We start from the raw sequence: 15,487 nt of genomic DNA, 5'->3' as shown, positions 1-15,487 counted from the left end.
GAAAAACAAACAAACAAAAAACTACACATGAACAAGAAACCTAACTCTAACCACTTGAACATGATAAAAAGAATAATGCCTCTTTTCCAGGGTGGGATTCCAGTTGCCTATTTCAAAAATAACAGTAGAGCCAAGCATTTCTTGTGGTCATGTAGATCAGCTTTAACACTGTACTGTTCTTAAAGAGAAAAAAAAAAAAAAAAAAAAAAAAAAAGAAAAAAGAAAAAACAACAAAAGTGATTCAGTTATTTTCATATAAAGAAGATAAAAACAAGTTGAAAATTCTCATGCTTTTACATTACCCCTTGCAAACAACTTCATTTTCAATTATCAACACCAACTCTGAAAATCTGACGTTAAGCTTTTGTATTTCATTACAAAAATTAGTCCACTGTAAAAATGCTAGGCAAGAGTAGCAGCCACGGTTGTTTGAATGACAGTCTGCTTTGCTTGCAAAAAAATGCCTATAGTTCATACATCTTCTAGTGTTAGCCTGCAGAGTTTGAAAGATGGGCCTTTGTATTCATTGTGTAAATAAATTCTGAATGTTTCACAGATGCAAACAAGATGATCAGATTTCACTGAAATGTCTATCACTGGAAACAGGAGATGGGAAAGAGGGCACAAAAGTTTGTATGTTGGTCTTTGCAATTAGTGAGTTCGAACATCCTATCAAATTTCAGTAAGGAACCCTTTTGAGTGAAGGCTACATGACTTTAAGCTTCCAAACAGAAATGCAATATTGATCCTCAAAAATCATTACTCTGTTAATGTAGGGGGATGGAAAAGGAAGAAAACTCCTTCCATTAAAGCTTCAGGCAAATATCACAAGGGACCTCTGAGCCTTAAATGGGCTGCAACTTTGAGCAAATTAAAATAAGCAAGACTTTTCAGAATTTTAATTTAGTAAACATTTCAAAGGCCATTTTTCACTATTTCATTTTGCGAATATACCAATATGCAGCTGCGAAATCTAATTTAGGTTCAAAATCTGTTTACAATTTTGAGATCACTGCCACTATTTCTGGGGATGTTTTTTGCGTAATGCTTTTAGAGCAGAATAAAAATGTTATATAATGAGAACCAAATCTATTTAAGGCAATGGAATAGCTTTACTCTTTTACTATGTGTGTCCATCTTTTTCCCTGATTCCCTGCTTGGGAGGTCAGCATGGCAATAGTATTTTCATCACAAAGAACTGTAGTTCTAATGTCTCAAATTAAGCTCTTTATTATTTCAGCTATTTAGGAATACATAGATTCTGTACTACGTATGAATAAATATATATGTAGCTTTAGGTAAGGATGTTTAAAAAAGAAAAAAAAAAAGTTGATTGGTCAAGAAAGTATATTTTCGAATACTTAATCACTACTTGACACTGTTGACTGTATTATATTTATCATTGTCTAGAAGCAGAGAAAGTGGAAAAAATGATGTAAACAGGTGCACTCCAGTCCTATTTTTCACCATCAGTCCCTTATCTTAGAAAAGTGTTCTTGAACCATGTATAACTGTTCTCTCTCCCTAGTGACACAGACTGTTGGAGAATCCTTAAATTCAGCTGCAACAAAACTGATTCACTCAAAGAACATTATTTCCTTACCCATAAGGAGTTATTTCTCCTTTACCTAGGTTCCACGTTCATTTAGTAGTAAACAAAAAAGATAGATATATATATATATATTTCTATTTCTCCTCATCTAATATCTTTGTATAAGAAAATCTAAACTATTCCTCTGCCCACTCATATTTTACTTGGACTCTATATTAGCTAAAGTGTTTATGTTTAGGAAGTTCCTGTGCCAGTATTATGACAGTTTTACCAAAAGCATTTAAGATTTGGCTTTGTGAGCAGCTAGATCAATGAGAAGCCCAACGGTCAGAGTATAAACACAGTGACAGGCATGAAAACTCTGGATTTTTTGGCTGTTTTTGGTTTGGTTTGGGTTTTGTTTCTTTTGGGGTGTTTTTATTTTGTTGAGTTTGGGGTGGTTTTTTTGTGTTTGTTTTTTTGTTTTGGTTTGGTTTGGTTTGGTTTGGTATTTTTTGTGAGAGGGAGGGTGGGGGTTGGCTGGTAAAGGTAAAACTTAACAAGAATTTACAAGTACATTCAAAACTTCCCTCATTCTGTTCTATCACGTTCAGTGTTTTGAATTGCTGTGACTAGGCGAAGACCTCTTCAGAGCAAACAACTGTGTGGCAGCACTGGAAAAAAAAACCTGTCATGTTGGTACTTGCTTTGTATTTGCAACTACAAAACACAACCACTTCTCTCTTCTTCTCTGCGGTGCTACCAGCCCAAGTCTCTCCTGAGTGGTATCTGCAGTTGGTATCAAAGTAGTGAGCTGTTTTCTTACTGTTGGAAATTGTTCCATCTTCATCTCAAGCTGAGAGAGGAAAAGAAAAGATCACAAGACACTAGACTTGCTAATAATCTGTCACAGCAGGTCAGGGTCAGCTAACTTTCCTCACTGAAAAAAAAGAAGCAGGATGCAAAAGACAGAAACACAGATCTGATTTCTACAAACGTCCATCCCGTCTGCTTATCCAGATGGCCAACTGAATCACAGGAGGATGGTGTCACAGTCGCCGAGAAACCCAAGTCTTTTCTGCTTTATCATACTACAGCCAAAACTAATAACTCAACAGCAGCTAACAGAACCCTAAAGGCTTTGTGTACTAGCATACTGAGCTTTCTTGTAATCACTGTGATACCTCCAGGAACAAGGGGTGGCATGAATCATTATTTGGATGTGATAACACGACCCATACAAACATTAGGGGATAATGGGCAAGCCTGCACTCTGCAAATCGAATCACACCACGATCCATCATTAACCTAAGTGAGCTATTGCTTTATTGAAGTAGCCCTGTAAATGAATAGGTCACAGTCTATTTAAAAGCTGAGAGATTTGTTAATGCTCCAAGGACTTGTGTTCTATTAGAGCACAGAGCCTGAGTCTAGCTGAATTTAAGTATGTTCTTAAAGGATAGGTAAGAAGAAAGGGAAAACTTAACACTTATATGAGGGGGAAAAAAAAAAAAGAAAAAAAAAAAAGATATTTCTAAATATAACTATTTAGGTTTTGTCCTAAAGAAAGGTAAATACACAATTGCTGACTTCAAAATACTTTATTCCTAACAAACTTCTATAGGACCAAGAGTGAAGATTTTAGGACTATATGAAAAAAAAAGTATTTCCAGTTTATCTGAATCAACACTACAAATTAGCATTGCTCACTGAAAAGAGCTTCAGAATAAAGTTTAGGAGACTTACAATATTAAGCCATTTAATTGCTTCTTTAGGAACTCTGGGTTTTGCGTAGGCATGAGTCCATACGCTTCTTCTCTGTTCAGTTTAGATAACAGTAGTGAACTTCAGAACCAGTTATGACAATCTTTTCAAAGATTTCCCTCCTTTTTTACTGCATCCTGGCACTTCTTCTTAACTGTGGGTGCAACAGTGAACCATTTTCCAAGACTGCTGAACTGAAAATGAAGAAGGAATGTGTTCCATTACCAGTACTTCCCAGCTAAATCATATTCATCAGCACCACATCCAAAGGTTTCTTGAACACCCCCATGGTCGGCGACTCCACCATCTCCCTGGGCAGTGCCTCACCACCCTTTCTGAGAAGTAATATTTCCCAGTGTTCAGCCTGAATCTCCCCTGCCGCAGCTTAAAACCATTCCCTCTAGTTCTATCACCGATTACACGAGAGAAGAGGCCAAACCCCAGCTCACTACAACCCCCCTTCAGGAAGTTATAGAGAGCAATAAGGTCTCCCCTGAGCCTCCTCTTCTCCAGGCAGAACAATCCCAGCTCCCTCAGCCGCTCCTCATAAGGCCTGTGCTCCAGACCCCTCACCAGCTTTGTAGCCCTCCTCTGAACACGTTCCAGGGCCTCAATGTCTTTCTTGCAGTGAGGGGCCCAAAACTGAACACAGTACTCGAGGTGCGGCCACACCAGTGCTGAGTACAGGAGGACAATTACCTCCCTGTTCCTGCTAGTAACAGTGTCTTTGATGCAAGCCAGGATGCCGTTGGCCTTCTTGGCCACCCCGGCACACTGTCGGCTCATGTTCAGCCAAGCATCAATCAGTTCCCCCAGGTCCATTTCCTACACACAGTCCTCCAGCCACTCTATTCCAAGCCTATAGCGCTGCCTGGGGTTGTTGTGGCCAATGTGCAGGACCCAGAATTTGGTCTTGTTGAACCTCATTCCAAAGGCCCAGCTCTCCAGCCTATCCAGATCCCTCTGTAGGGCCTTGCTACCCTCAGGCAGATTGACACTCCCCGCCAATTTGGTGTCATCCGCAAACTTATTGAGGGCACACTCAATGCCCTCATCCAGGTCATCAATAAAGATGTTGAAGAGGACAGGCCCCAGCACCGACCCCTGGGAAACACCACACATGACTGGTCTCCAACTGGATTTAACTCCATTTACCACCACTCTCTGGGCCCAGCCCTCCAGCCAGCTCCTTACCCAGCCAAGAGTGTACCCATCCAAGCCATGGTCTGCCAGCTTTTGTAGGAGAATAGCATGGGAGACAGTTTTGAAGGCTTTGCTGACAGTGTCCAAGGCCTTCCTTTTGTTTGTTTGTTTTCTTTTTTTCCCTTTTGTAGAACTATAAAACTCAGAGCAATTGCCTGCAAAAACATGAGTAAATAGATGAATCTATGAAGCAAACTGCTACATACCTGCATGGCAGTTCTGACTAACAATGGTAGTAATGGACTTAGCAGTTAAGAAGACATTATCATGGGAAATTCTGTAGGTAATTTGGAAGGTTCAGATCCTGCAAAACAGGGAAGCAATAGGTAGTGCTAACACCTGAGACCTCTTATTTAATTTTAGGAAGGACAGAAGATTTTCTTTGTTTTTATTCATTTTTACCTTGAAACATACAAAAGCACCTATGAGTATCTCACTTGAGACTGATGTTTCATGGCTGCCTAGTATATTCTACAAGCATCTGCTTTGCCCTTCTTGTGAATTCCAGGACCCTATTGCAGATTAACTTTGCTAACCTTACTAGAGTACCAGAAAAAGCTACTAAATATTACTATGTATACTGTTTTCATGACTTGTTTGAGATATACTTCACCAGTGATTTGCTTATTACACCAACTTCCTTCACTTTTCCTTTGAGACTTTCACCTGTTGGATTGAAATGCACTGTGACATGCTACTTTTATGGCAGGAGGGGAGGGTCAACTTCTTTTCTCTGGTCACAAATTCAAGAAGGGAATTCAGATTCATGTTTAAACATTTCAGCTCATCCTACAGCCTTGGGAACAAATCCAGTGAAATACCATTCTACTGCATAATAAGGTAGCCCCCATGAACCACACACACATTTTACTCAATGTTAGACTCTAAGGAAGCTATCATAATCAGCTCCTTCTCAAAACTAGAAGTCTGCATTACACTTCTACTTCTGGAAACTACCTGATGATGGAAAAGGAAGTACTATGAAATGTAAGTATATATCATTTTTATAGGTTGAATTTGTTTACCCTTAATTCCCTTAAGACTGTATACAGGCCATGGATGTCCACATGATCTGGTAACAGAATAAAAGTACACTTTCTCAGTGTAAGAGGGCAAACAAGATTTTAGAAAGGAACATATAGCAACCAATACAACCACTTGTAAGAAAATTTAGGAATTTATACAACAAAATAGCTGCACCCTATGCTTTTGCTACCTTCTCTCTCCATCACAAACAAATGACAATATTACTTAATTATTTTGAGTTACACACCATTGTGATATTAGTTACATTAAACCGACAAGTTCATTTTCCTCTTCTGGAGTATCTGGATGTGTTCTCACAACTCAACACTAGCAAAGTTTTACATTATTTTTCCTTCCTGCTACTACTGATAGTAGTTTTTGATTCTGCTCCTATCACTAAGAAGAGATAATGCCATATTTCCTTAAAAATAAAATAAAATAAAATGATAAATAGCAGTATTTCCACTATGGTACATTTTCTGTAGACCTCACTCTTATTTTTATGCACTGATTTACATTTCCCAGAAAAATAACTCCATGTGAAAACAAGAAATGCCTTTGGTCAACTAGCGGCCAATTTTGCAACTGGTTAAGTATTCATTTTTCATGTATTAACTGTGTTCAGTTTGGTTGGTAGGTAAAAACTAGGTTTTGGTACAGAAACACACAATCTGACATACTTTCTAAATTTCACCCATTAAAATATATATATTCATGAAGAAGTGATATATGGGTGAAGATGTCTGCCTCTGAATACAGAGAGACAGCTGCACACCTTCCAGAAACAGCCACTGCAAAATTTAGGTACTCTCCTACTTAACTTCTGCCTCTTACTCTAGGGCCTAATGTAGCTCTTATAAACAAGAAGGAGGGATCTCCATGAACATGAAACCTTTTTGAATTGTGTTACTTGCTTCACACTGTGGCCTTCCTTTTCATGCACTTAGACTTGCTTTCCCATTCACATTTGAGCACCCAGCTTTAAGTTTGAGATTGGATACCCATAATGGTTAGGAGAGAATAGGAGAACAATGGGAAGACCAAATCACTGACCTGAAATGAGGCTTATTATTTAAGAAAGGGAAAAGTGAGATGATAAGAGAGGGACAGATAGAAAATGACTCCACTTCTTCTACTTTAGGTAAATCTTCACTGCGTATATGTGTTTCTGTTTACTCGTGCTTAATAAATTCTCCATTTTCATGCATCAGCCCAATCAAGTGCAGATGTCAGACAGAAAAAAAATCATAGGAGAATCATACAAAGCTTGCCATCTGAAGAAAAAGAGTTAGATCCCAGCCATTCTGCTGACTGTTGGTCTGCTGCCAAGAAAATCCACCTTTTCATTCACGGCTTCCCTTCACTGCTTTAATCGTAGTTCCTAAGCAAAACTTTACCAATAGATATGTAACGAGCAGGGCAACTACAAGTTACCAATGTTCTGTCTGGCCAGTATTGGCTATTTGCCAATAAGAGAACACTAGTATCTTTTTGACAGAGAGTCTCCAAGCAAGGTTAAAACAGCTTTATTCCTCATCTGTGCTCCCGAAGAGACAAGGATCAATCAAAACTAAAGCCATATTCTAGAAGAATACATAACTAATGTTGGAATGCAACATGAAAGACACTGATGAATCAACTCTGTCACACTAGTTCATTGAGCTGTCTCTTCCTGAATCACATAGCTTTGTTTTTTTCTGACAGATATCAGAACCATGGCTTTTTCCATTAATGTCAGAAAAGTTGAAGTAAAGAGGTTTTACTCGTTGTTTAGGCTTGTTTCTCTTTACTATCTAGAGAATTTAAAATCAAGAACGAATCTCAGTACTATCATCTCCCTTTCTACAATCATTATCTTTCCATATGCAGTTGAATTCATCTGATAGTCAACATGTTATCCATGAGACTCACTTTGCTATTTCAAAATGTTTTCCTTCTTCTCAAGTAATTTTCAAGGTGCTTTTCTAATTCCACACAAGTCCCATCGTATTTCATGCTGTTGTCAAAGTTTTCAGTGGTGTAAAAAAAGAAAAAAATACGTGAAAAAGGAACTGAAAAAGAGACCTCTTCTGTGGGTGACAGTGCTTCCTAGTCTGCAGTTTCTCTGTCTGCGAAAAGAGGGCATGTTTGGAACAAATTCGAGTTCCCATAGTCAGTAAAGTCAAAGTGCAATACGGACATTTGTTTGGAACCTCTGGTCAGGGCTCAAAACACAGCTTGTAATTAATTTTTCGTGTAAGTAATAAGAATCTACACTGAGATAAAGAAGAAATACCAGAGGAGGCTGGAAATGAGTGGTATCCCCCAGGAGTTCATCTTGGATTTTCTTCAACATCATTATTAATGACATAGACAGTGGGATTGGCTGCACTCTCAGAAACTTTGCTGATGACATCAAGCTGAGCAGTGCAGTTGACACAATAGAAGGAAAAGATGCCATCCAAAAGGGATTGGATAGGCTTGAGAAGCAGACCTACAAGAATCTAGAGAAATTCAATAAGTGTTGCAGTTCATTAAGGGCAATCCCAAATATGCATACAGACTGGGAGACCAACTCATTGAAAAGCCCTATGGAGAACTTAGTGGATGTAAAGCTTTGCATGAGCCAGCAAAGTAGAGGGCCAACTGTATCCTGGACTGCATCAAAAGATTGATGGCCAGAAGGGCAAGGAAAGTGATTGTCTCCACTTGCACTACACTATGAGACCTCATCTGGAAGAGCTTGTGTCAGGGCCCCGGTAAAAGAAAGATGTGGAGTTATTGGAGCAGGTCCAGAAGAGGGCCACAAAGATGATCTGAGGACTGGGGCATCTATCCTAGGAAGAAAGGTTGAAGAAGTTGTGCTTGCTAAGCTTGGAGAAGAAAGGCTGCAAGAAGCCCTCTCAGTACTTGCATGGAGCTTACAAGCAGGAGGAAAACTGACTTTCTAAATAATCTGATAGTGAAAGAAAGATGAAGAATGTGAGGAGATTTAGGTTAGATGTTAGGATAAAATAATTTACTCACAGGGTGGTGAGGCACTGGAAAATGCTGCCCAGATAAGGTGGGGTATCCTACCTCTAGAGGCTTTCAAGACTAGGTTGGATGGGGTCCTGAATGGCCTCATCTGGTGAGTGGAAACCCTGCCCAATGTAGGGGTCCTGGAACTCCTGGTTTATTCACTAACTATGCAGACTACATATGAATGAGAAATGATTAACACCTAGCAGTACTTGTCATGGAAAGCAAGTACCTTCTTCAGCAGAGAGATTCTGAAGATAATATTGGTATATATTGAAATAATCTCTTAATACTAAGTAGACTTAAATGGCATCCTAAACTGAGAGACATAATTACCTCTTGAATGGAGGCTTCTGAACAGCAGACTGTATTTAAGAGAGATGACTGAATCTGTTACTACATCATCCTAGTTTTTAACCTCAAATAATAACCTCTCTGATTTATATTGTTGAGTTTGGCATTACCTAGGTACAAAATAAAGTTCATGTGCAAATATAAAACAATAAATTAATTTAATTACCAGGTATTCCTAGATTGACAGGACCACTTATAATTATCACACAGCTACAAGTAAGCTAGTACAGGAGAATCTGCTAAGAACAATTAGTATACCACAGCAGAACCTAGTCCTCCTTCCTCAAAGAAGACTTTCCTGAAAGTGAAATCTAAAGTTGAAAAAGAGAAGAGCCAACTTTCATACAAGGTATGTTATCTCAGTCTATTCCATGAACAATTAGCTACCTAAACATTAACAAATTAAAAAGGTAAAACTCTCATTACACTTTTCTTAACACAGTTATAGCACTTAATATTTCAGCCAACATCCATTCTCAGCAGCATTTGTCTATTCAGTACCTGTTGCCACCATGCACCATAACTCACTGCTTTGTGATACATCAAACATGTTAAGTGCTGTATAAACTCAAATTCTCATCTCCTTTAAGGACATCACATAAAAATGTCTCAGTTTAAAGGGTATGTATAAACACACACAAACTTGTGTATACATAGAAATTCTTTAAGTGGAGACAATTTTATGAGAGATTTTGAAAGCAGAATAATATTTGGCTTCTTATAACAAATTTTACATTCCAGATCTCTCATGCTTTGCAAATGAATAGCCTGGAAGCCAACATATATAGTCATGCTGTAGGTAAATGCACATCATTTGAAGTGAAGCAGATAAATGTAAAGGAATTATAGTGGTGGGGTTTTTTTTGTTTTTGTTTTGTTTTGTTTTGTTTTGTTTGTTTGTTTTTTTTTTCTTAACACACAAAGGGAAAAAAAAAAAAAGAAGTAATGGATAAATCAGGAAAAGAAAAAAACAAGATAGTACGGAATCAGTTTTTCATGTTCTGTGTTTCTCACTTGCCTCCATCAATATTCTTTAATGTATCGTTTCAAACATACCAGCTGTTAGAAATGAGTGTCAGTGTGGAAATGAAATTAAAATGTGTCCAAGATTTTCTTGGATACTGACAAAATATCAACATATTTTATTGTTTAAAATGATATCTTCTAAAAATGCTTTTCTGTCTGTATTTACACTATAATTTAACTCATCTAGGTTTTCACAAGAGGATGACACCTCTGCTGCAGTTATTCAACAATGCATTATTTTTGCTTTTTTATTAACAGTTCATAGATCAGTAGGTACGACACATGCACAGACACACCACTGTTTGTCAATATTATGAAAAACATTTGGAAATGTTCATGTTCCCCCCAAAAAAGAAACAACATCGATTAATAGGAATATATAAAAACGACTTTTTTTTTTCCTGATCCTCATGACTGAATTAGACAACTGTGATAACCTAATCAAAATACAATTTGTCATTACAAAACTATTTCATACTCTATTCACATCTTTACATTAACTATATGGCATGGCATTAAACTGCAAGGCAGAACTTTTATCAAACTTTGACTACTGTTGATATACAACAGTATACAATTGATATACCTAGTTGGAATCAGAACTAGTATGCCTGACAATTAGTAACATCAAGAAACTAAGAATAGTAAAGAGCGTAAGTATTATGATAAGCATAAGCAATGCTATATTCATGAGCAATACATATATTTCCTTGGTAGACACTGTCATCTTCAGAATGATATCAGAAATATGTGCAGAAAATGTCATTATAGACCACAGAATCACAGAATTATCAAGGTTGGAAAAGATCTAGAAGATCATCTAGTCCAACCATTACCAATACTTCCCAGCTAAACCATATTCATCAACACCACATCCAAACGTTTCTTGAACACTCCCATGGTCAGTGACTCCACCACCTCCCTGGGCAGTGCATTCCAGTGCCTCACCACCCTTTCTAAGAAGTAATACTTCCTAATGTCCAGCCTGAGTCTCCCCTGCTGGGCTTAAAACCATTCCCTCTAGTTCTATCACCGGTTACACAGGAGAAGAGGCCAACCCCCAGCTCACTACAACATCCCTTCAGGAAGTTATAGAGACCAATAAGGTCTCCCCTGAGCCTCCTCTTCTCCAGGCTGATAGGATAATAGTTATATATAGTTGATATTTACGATCAGTTATGACTAGCAAGAGAAAAACTTGTTCCAAATAAATTCTGTTTTTGTATTTTAAAAGTCAGTGAATACACTGAAAACAATTAGCGTTGGATCAATTTTCTTCTATGGAACGTGTCTGAAGACAAGCCTAACTTTCTACAAGTGAGATGTCTGAAGATACTTCTATGGCCATACATATAGCAGACACAAGTATTTATCATAGTATCATAGTCTCGTGCAGGTTGGAAGGGACCTTAGAGATCATCGAGTCCAACCCCCCGGGATTCGAGCCTCTGTGTAGCAGAGCGGCACTTCTACCACTTGCGCCACAGGGGGATTCGAACCAGGGCCTCCAGTGTTGCAACGCAGCATTCCTACCACTGCGCCACCGGGGCACACATTTATCTCCATCTCTTTTGCTTATAAAGTTGATGAAAATTCATAAACTGAAAATTCATATAACATCTTAATTGCATGTATGTACATGTCTGAATAGCTTCAAAAGGTTAATGTCAGATCCTATGGGTATATTACAAATGGACTACCTGGGCTCTGGATGATTACAGAATCACAGAGTAGTAGGAAGTAGGAAAGGATCCACAAAGATCAGAGTCCAACTCCTGGCTCCACAAGTTCTCAATTAAAAAAAAAAAAAAAAGAAAAAGAAAAAAGAAAGAAAGAAATGAAATGAAATGATAACAGAATCATTGAGAGTACGTAGTGGGAAGGGACCAGAAAAGATATAAGAACACTTCAAAAAAATTGTTATTATCTTGCACAGTTCTGTGCAACCTATATAATTTATTCATTCTGTTATAACTCCTTACTTAAACACTTTTTCTTAACTTTTTATAAAGCATTTATAACTACATCTTTAAGATAGTGTGATAGAAGTATCCAGATTAAAAAAAAAAACAAAAACAAACGAAGGCAGATGCATCATGTGTCAACATTTTGCAAAATATTATGCAGGAAAGTATGTAAAATAATATGAATACTGGAAAAGTTGCCAGCCTAAAAATTACTTATGAAAAAGCAATTTAGGAATTTGCTACCCTATAAAATTTTAACATCAACTCTAGCAGTACCATTGAGCTAATGGGTTATTTAAGGTTGAAAGAAAGCAAAATAAGCATTTACTTTCCTTCTGAGCACTCATTACTAGTCATCTTTTTCTTCAGAAAAACAAAACCCCAACTGATGGATACAAAATGAGAAACTGCATATAGCAAGACAACCATAACACTCGCATTTGCCTTTTTTGTTGTCTATTCTATATTGTATGTCACTGCAATTGAAGCAGAATTTCTTTATATATATGTATGTATATAGATACATAATAGATAAATAATTGTGTATTTGCAGGGAATGCTGTCTACATATTGCAAATAGAAATGAAATTCTGGGAGACTGTATTACCTCTGTTTGGTGTACCATTCAACAAATACTATACACTTGACATTCAGAACAGCTGGGGGCAGGGGGAGAACAAACTAATTCAAATTAAATAAACTCAGTGAAAAACATTGTACATAAAGTAGCCATGAATAATAAATAATAATAATAATACTAATAACTTTTTATAGAATTCTTTTCAAAATATTGCATTTTGCTTCTTGTTTCCCAGAAAGAGAATCTGCTTTCTCTGTGCTACCTCTAACAGGAACTAGATCTCAGCAAGAGCAACATCAGGCAACTAGTTTGATAAGCTGAGACTGAAGCCTTTGTTCTGTGTGGTGATATGTTCTGAAGCACTCAGAATAGTTCAGCAATTAATTGCTTACGACTCCTGCAGTGTAACCTCCTAGCTTTCACATCTGGGGAAGTATTTCATAAGAAGCCTTGAAAACTCTGAACAACACATAGTGATCAATGAAAGGTCTAATGAGATGTTCAGATGGCTGAAATAAAGACCTCCGGACCAAACAGTGAATTTTCTAAAGTCCTGATTTTATGGAAACATTTCAGTTCCAATCTACTTTCGACCTGAAATGCAATCATATACACAGCAAAAGGTATGCTGTCATAAGACCTACTTAGTATTCCTGTATTGCAAGTTCTTTTTTTGTTTTGTGTTGCTTTTTTTTTTTTTTTTTTTTTTTTGTGATCTCTCTCTGAACTTGAAAATAAGAAAAAAATCAGCAGAAATCCCAACTGCTCATTGATGTCATCCAGCAATAAGATAGTCTGCTTTCCTATTTAGTTATGTATAGATATTTGCAGATACAGAAAGAAAAGCTGTTAACCATACCTCAGTACATGCAAAAATTAGCACAAAGCCCATCACCACCACAGTATGCTTTGGGAGGAATGTTTAAAATACAAGAAACATATAGCCTTCCTCATCTATACTAAACATTTGGAGCTGAGATACTAAAGCCACAGCCATTCACATTTGAAGAGTACGTGAAATATTCATCAAGACAAGTACCTTCACAGATCCCTGTTATAGACATTCACAGAGTGATTTATAATTCAGGTCTAAAATCACCATTAAAATGTTTGCATAAGGATTATGTATGTTCTACTGCTCATCACATGATTAATTTGTAGAAGATGAACTTGAAACATTACAATAATACGGCATGGCTTGCATCTGAACATCTTGGATGTCAAGACTACATTTCATTTCTCACTATTACATTATTTCTGCAGTGACTTTTTTATTTTATTTTTTTTATTATTATTTTATTTATTTATTTATTATGGGAGGAAGCTGCTCAGGTGTTTTCAAAGTCACATCAAGTCAAATTTCCATTTCTTACCTTCTGGCTTTTAATTGCACCTTATCATTTCAAAGGTCAGTGCTGCAGAAACCCACCCCCTCACATTCCCCCCATCCTCCACACACACAAGGAAGACTGAGTGTTTAAAAAGATTTTAACAGCACACAAATACAGTCACTTGAAGTTTCACACCGTCACTTACTTATTTTTCCTTCCAACCGCACTAAGCCCACAGTTTGGCACGGTGCATTCTCAGCACTGCTCACCGCAAACTGCACTCCGTGGCCGGGCGCCTCGGAGCCGAGGACCGCAGCAGAGAGCAGGACCGCGGACAGCTCCCTCCGTCCCAACCCCCCTCCGGTCTCTTCCCTCCCTCGGGCACCGCCGGCCCTCCCACTTTGCTGGGAACTCGCTGAAGTTTGCGGTGCGGAGCACGGAGGCCACCCGCCCGCCCTCCCCGCAGCCCCACGCAGAGCCGGGCCGCTCTCGGGGCGATGTAGGGTCCGCGCTCCGCAGTCCGCTCCGCCGCGCTCCCGGCCGGGGCGCAGCACGCAGCCCTACCTGCTGCACAGAGCCGCAGCAGCACCCGCACCGAGACAGTCCTCAGGATCGCTGTGGCAACAAACTGCCCGTCCTCGGGTCACCCCTCATTCACAAAGGATCCCACGGGCAGGAGAGGCAAGGTAGAAAGCACGCTGTTACCGGCAGAGGCTGGGTCCCTTCTCAGAAATGAGCGAATCCCTCGCAGTGGTTCCCTACACATTTACCCTTCAGATCGATACCGCTCCAGCAGCAGCTCGAGCTCAGCTGCAGCTGAGAGAGAGAGCAGCCAATTGCTACCGTGGCTTCCCTCACTGCAGCCCCCTCCCACAGAAACACACGGACTGCATTGGAAATTGTATGAGTTGGGAAAAGTAGTTTTAACCCCTTACTCGGAAGCCACCCTGCCCTTCTGGAGCTACACAGAAGCTTTCAGTTTCTTTTCACATTAAGAAAGGCTCAGACAATAGCCCCTCTCTGGACACTGGAAAACTAGGTAGTGTTCAATGAGAAAACCAAAAGACCTTAAAATGCAATCAACTCACTGAGAAGATGATAAATTTGCCACCTACTAGATATAAAATATGACAAAATATAAATAAATAAATAATATATTAAAAAAAAAAACAAACCAGTCCCAGAAAATTACATTAAAATCTACTATCCAGGAATCATTGTTCCCCCTCCCACAGCCTTATTGTCTTTCTGACCATGAAGTGTGCCTGAACTGCAAGAAAACAAGAAAAATATAACTTAAATTGTGGCATATACAGTCAAAAGAAGGCATACAGAAGAGATTTTTATTTTGACTGGAATTTAATTTATAGCTTCTTTTTTTTTTTTTTTTTTTTTTTTTTCATCAAGAATGTTGAGTGCTTTACATTTTATGAAATACCTACTTTCACACTGTGAGTGTAAATATGGCGCTCAATCATTTATTTCTTGGCATTAATTTGTAGTCAAGAACTGCTGTCAAATAGGTAAAACCTAAGAGCTTGTATTTTGAACTTAAGAACCAATAATAACAAAGCTCCACGAATTCCTGTTATGTTAAAAAAAGAACTTTATATTCTGATGAAAATAGAAGATGGAATATACTAGCACAGAAGTATGCCAGCCACATAACCTTTAAGTGTGCCCCCTCAACATGAACAATGCAATC

The 15,487-nt window shown here is 38.3% G+C and overlaps 1 protein-coding gene across 2 annotated transcripts in view; it reads right to left on the bottom strand.

Annotated features, from left to right (window-relative positions):
• Nucleotides 1–14,700, bottom strand: part of CDH12 (cadherin 12) — a 510,555-nt gene extending 495,855 nt beyond the window's left edge. For both annotated transcript variants that reach the window (XM_015854453.3, XM_085537824.1), the window contains exon 1: nt 14,347–14,700. The gene's annotated coding sequence lies outside the window, so the exon portion shown is untranslated. The remainder of the gene's footprint in view (nt 1–14,346) is intronic.
• Between the last annotated feature and the right edge of the window lie 787 nt (nt 14,701–15,487).

Source organism: Coturnix japonica, chromosome 2 (assembly GCF_054131305.1).
Source record: "Coturnix japonica strain WE chromosome 2, WE-NBRP24, whole genome shotgun sequence".
NCBI classification, from domain to species: Eukaryota; Metazoa; Chordata; class Aves; order Galliformes; family Phasianidae; genus Coturnix; species Coturnix japonica.
Note: the sequence above shows the minus strand (reverse complement) of the source record. Positions and strands in the feature narration are given on the sequence as shown.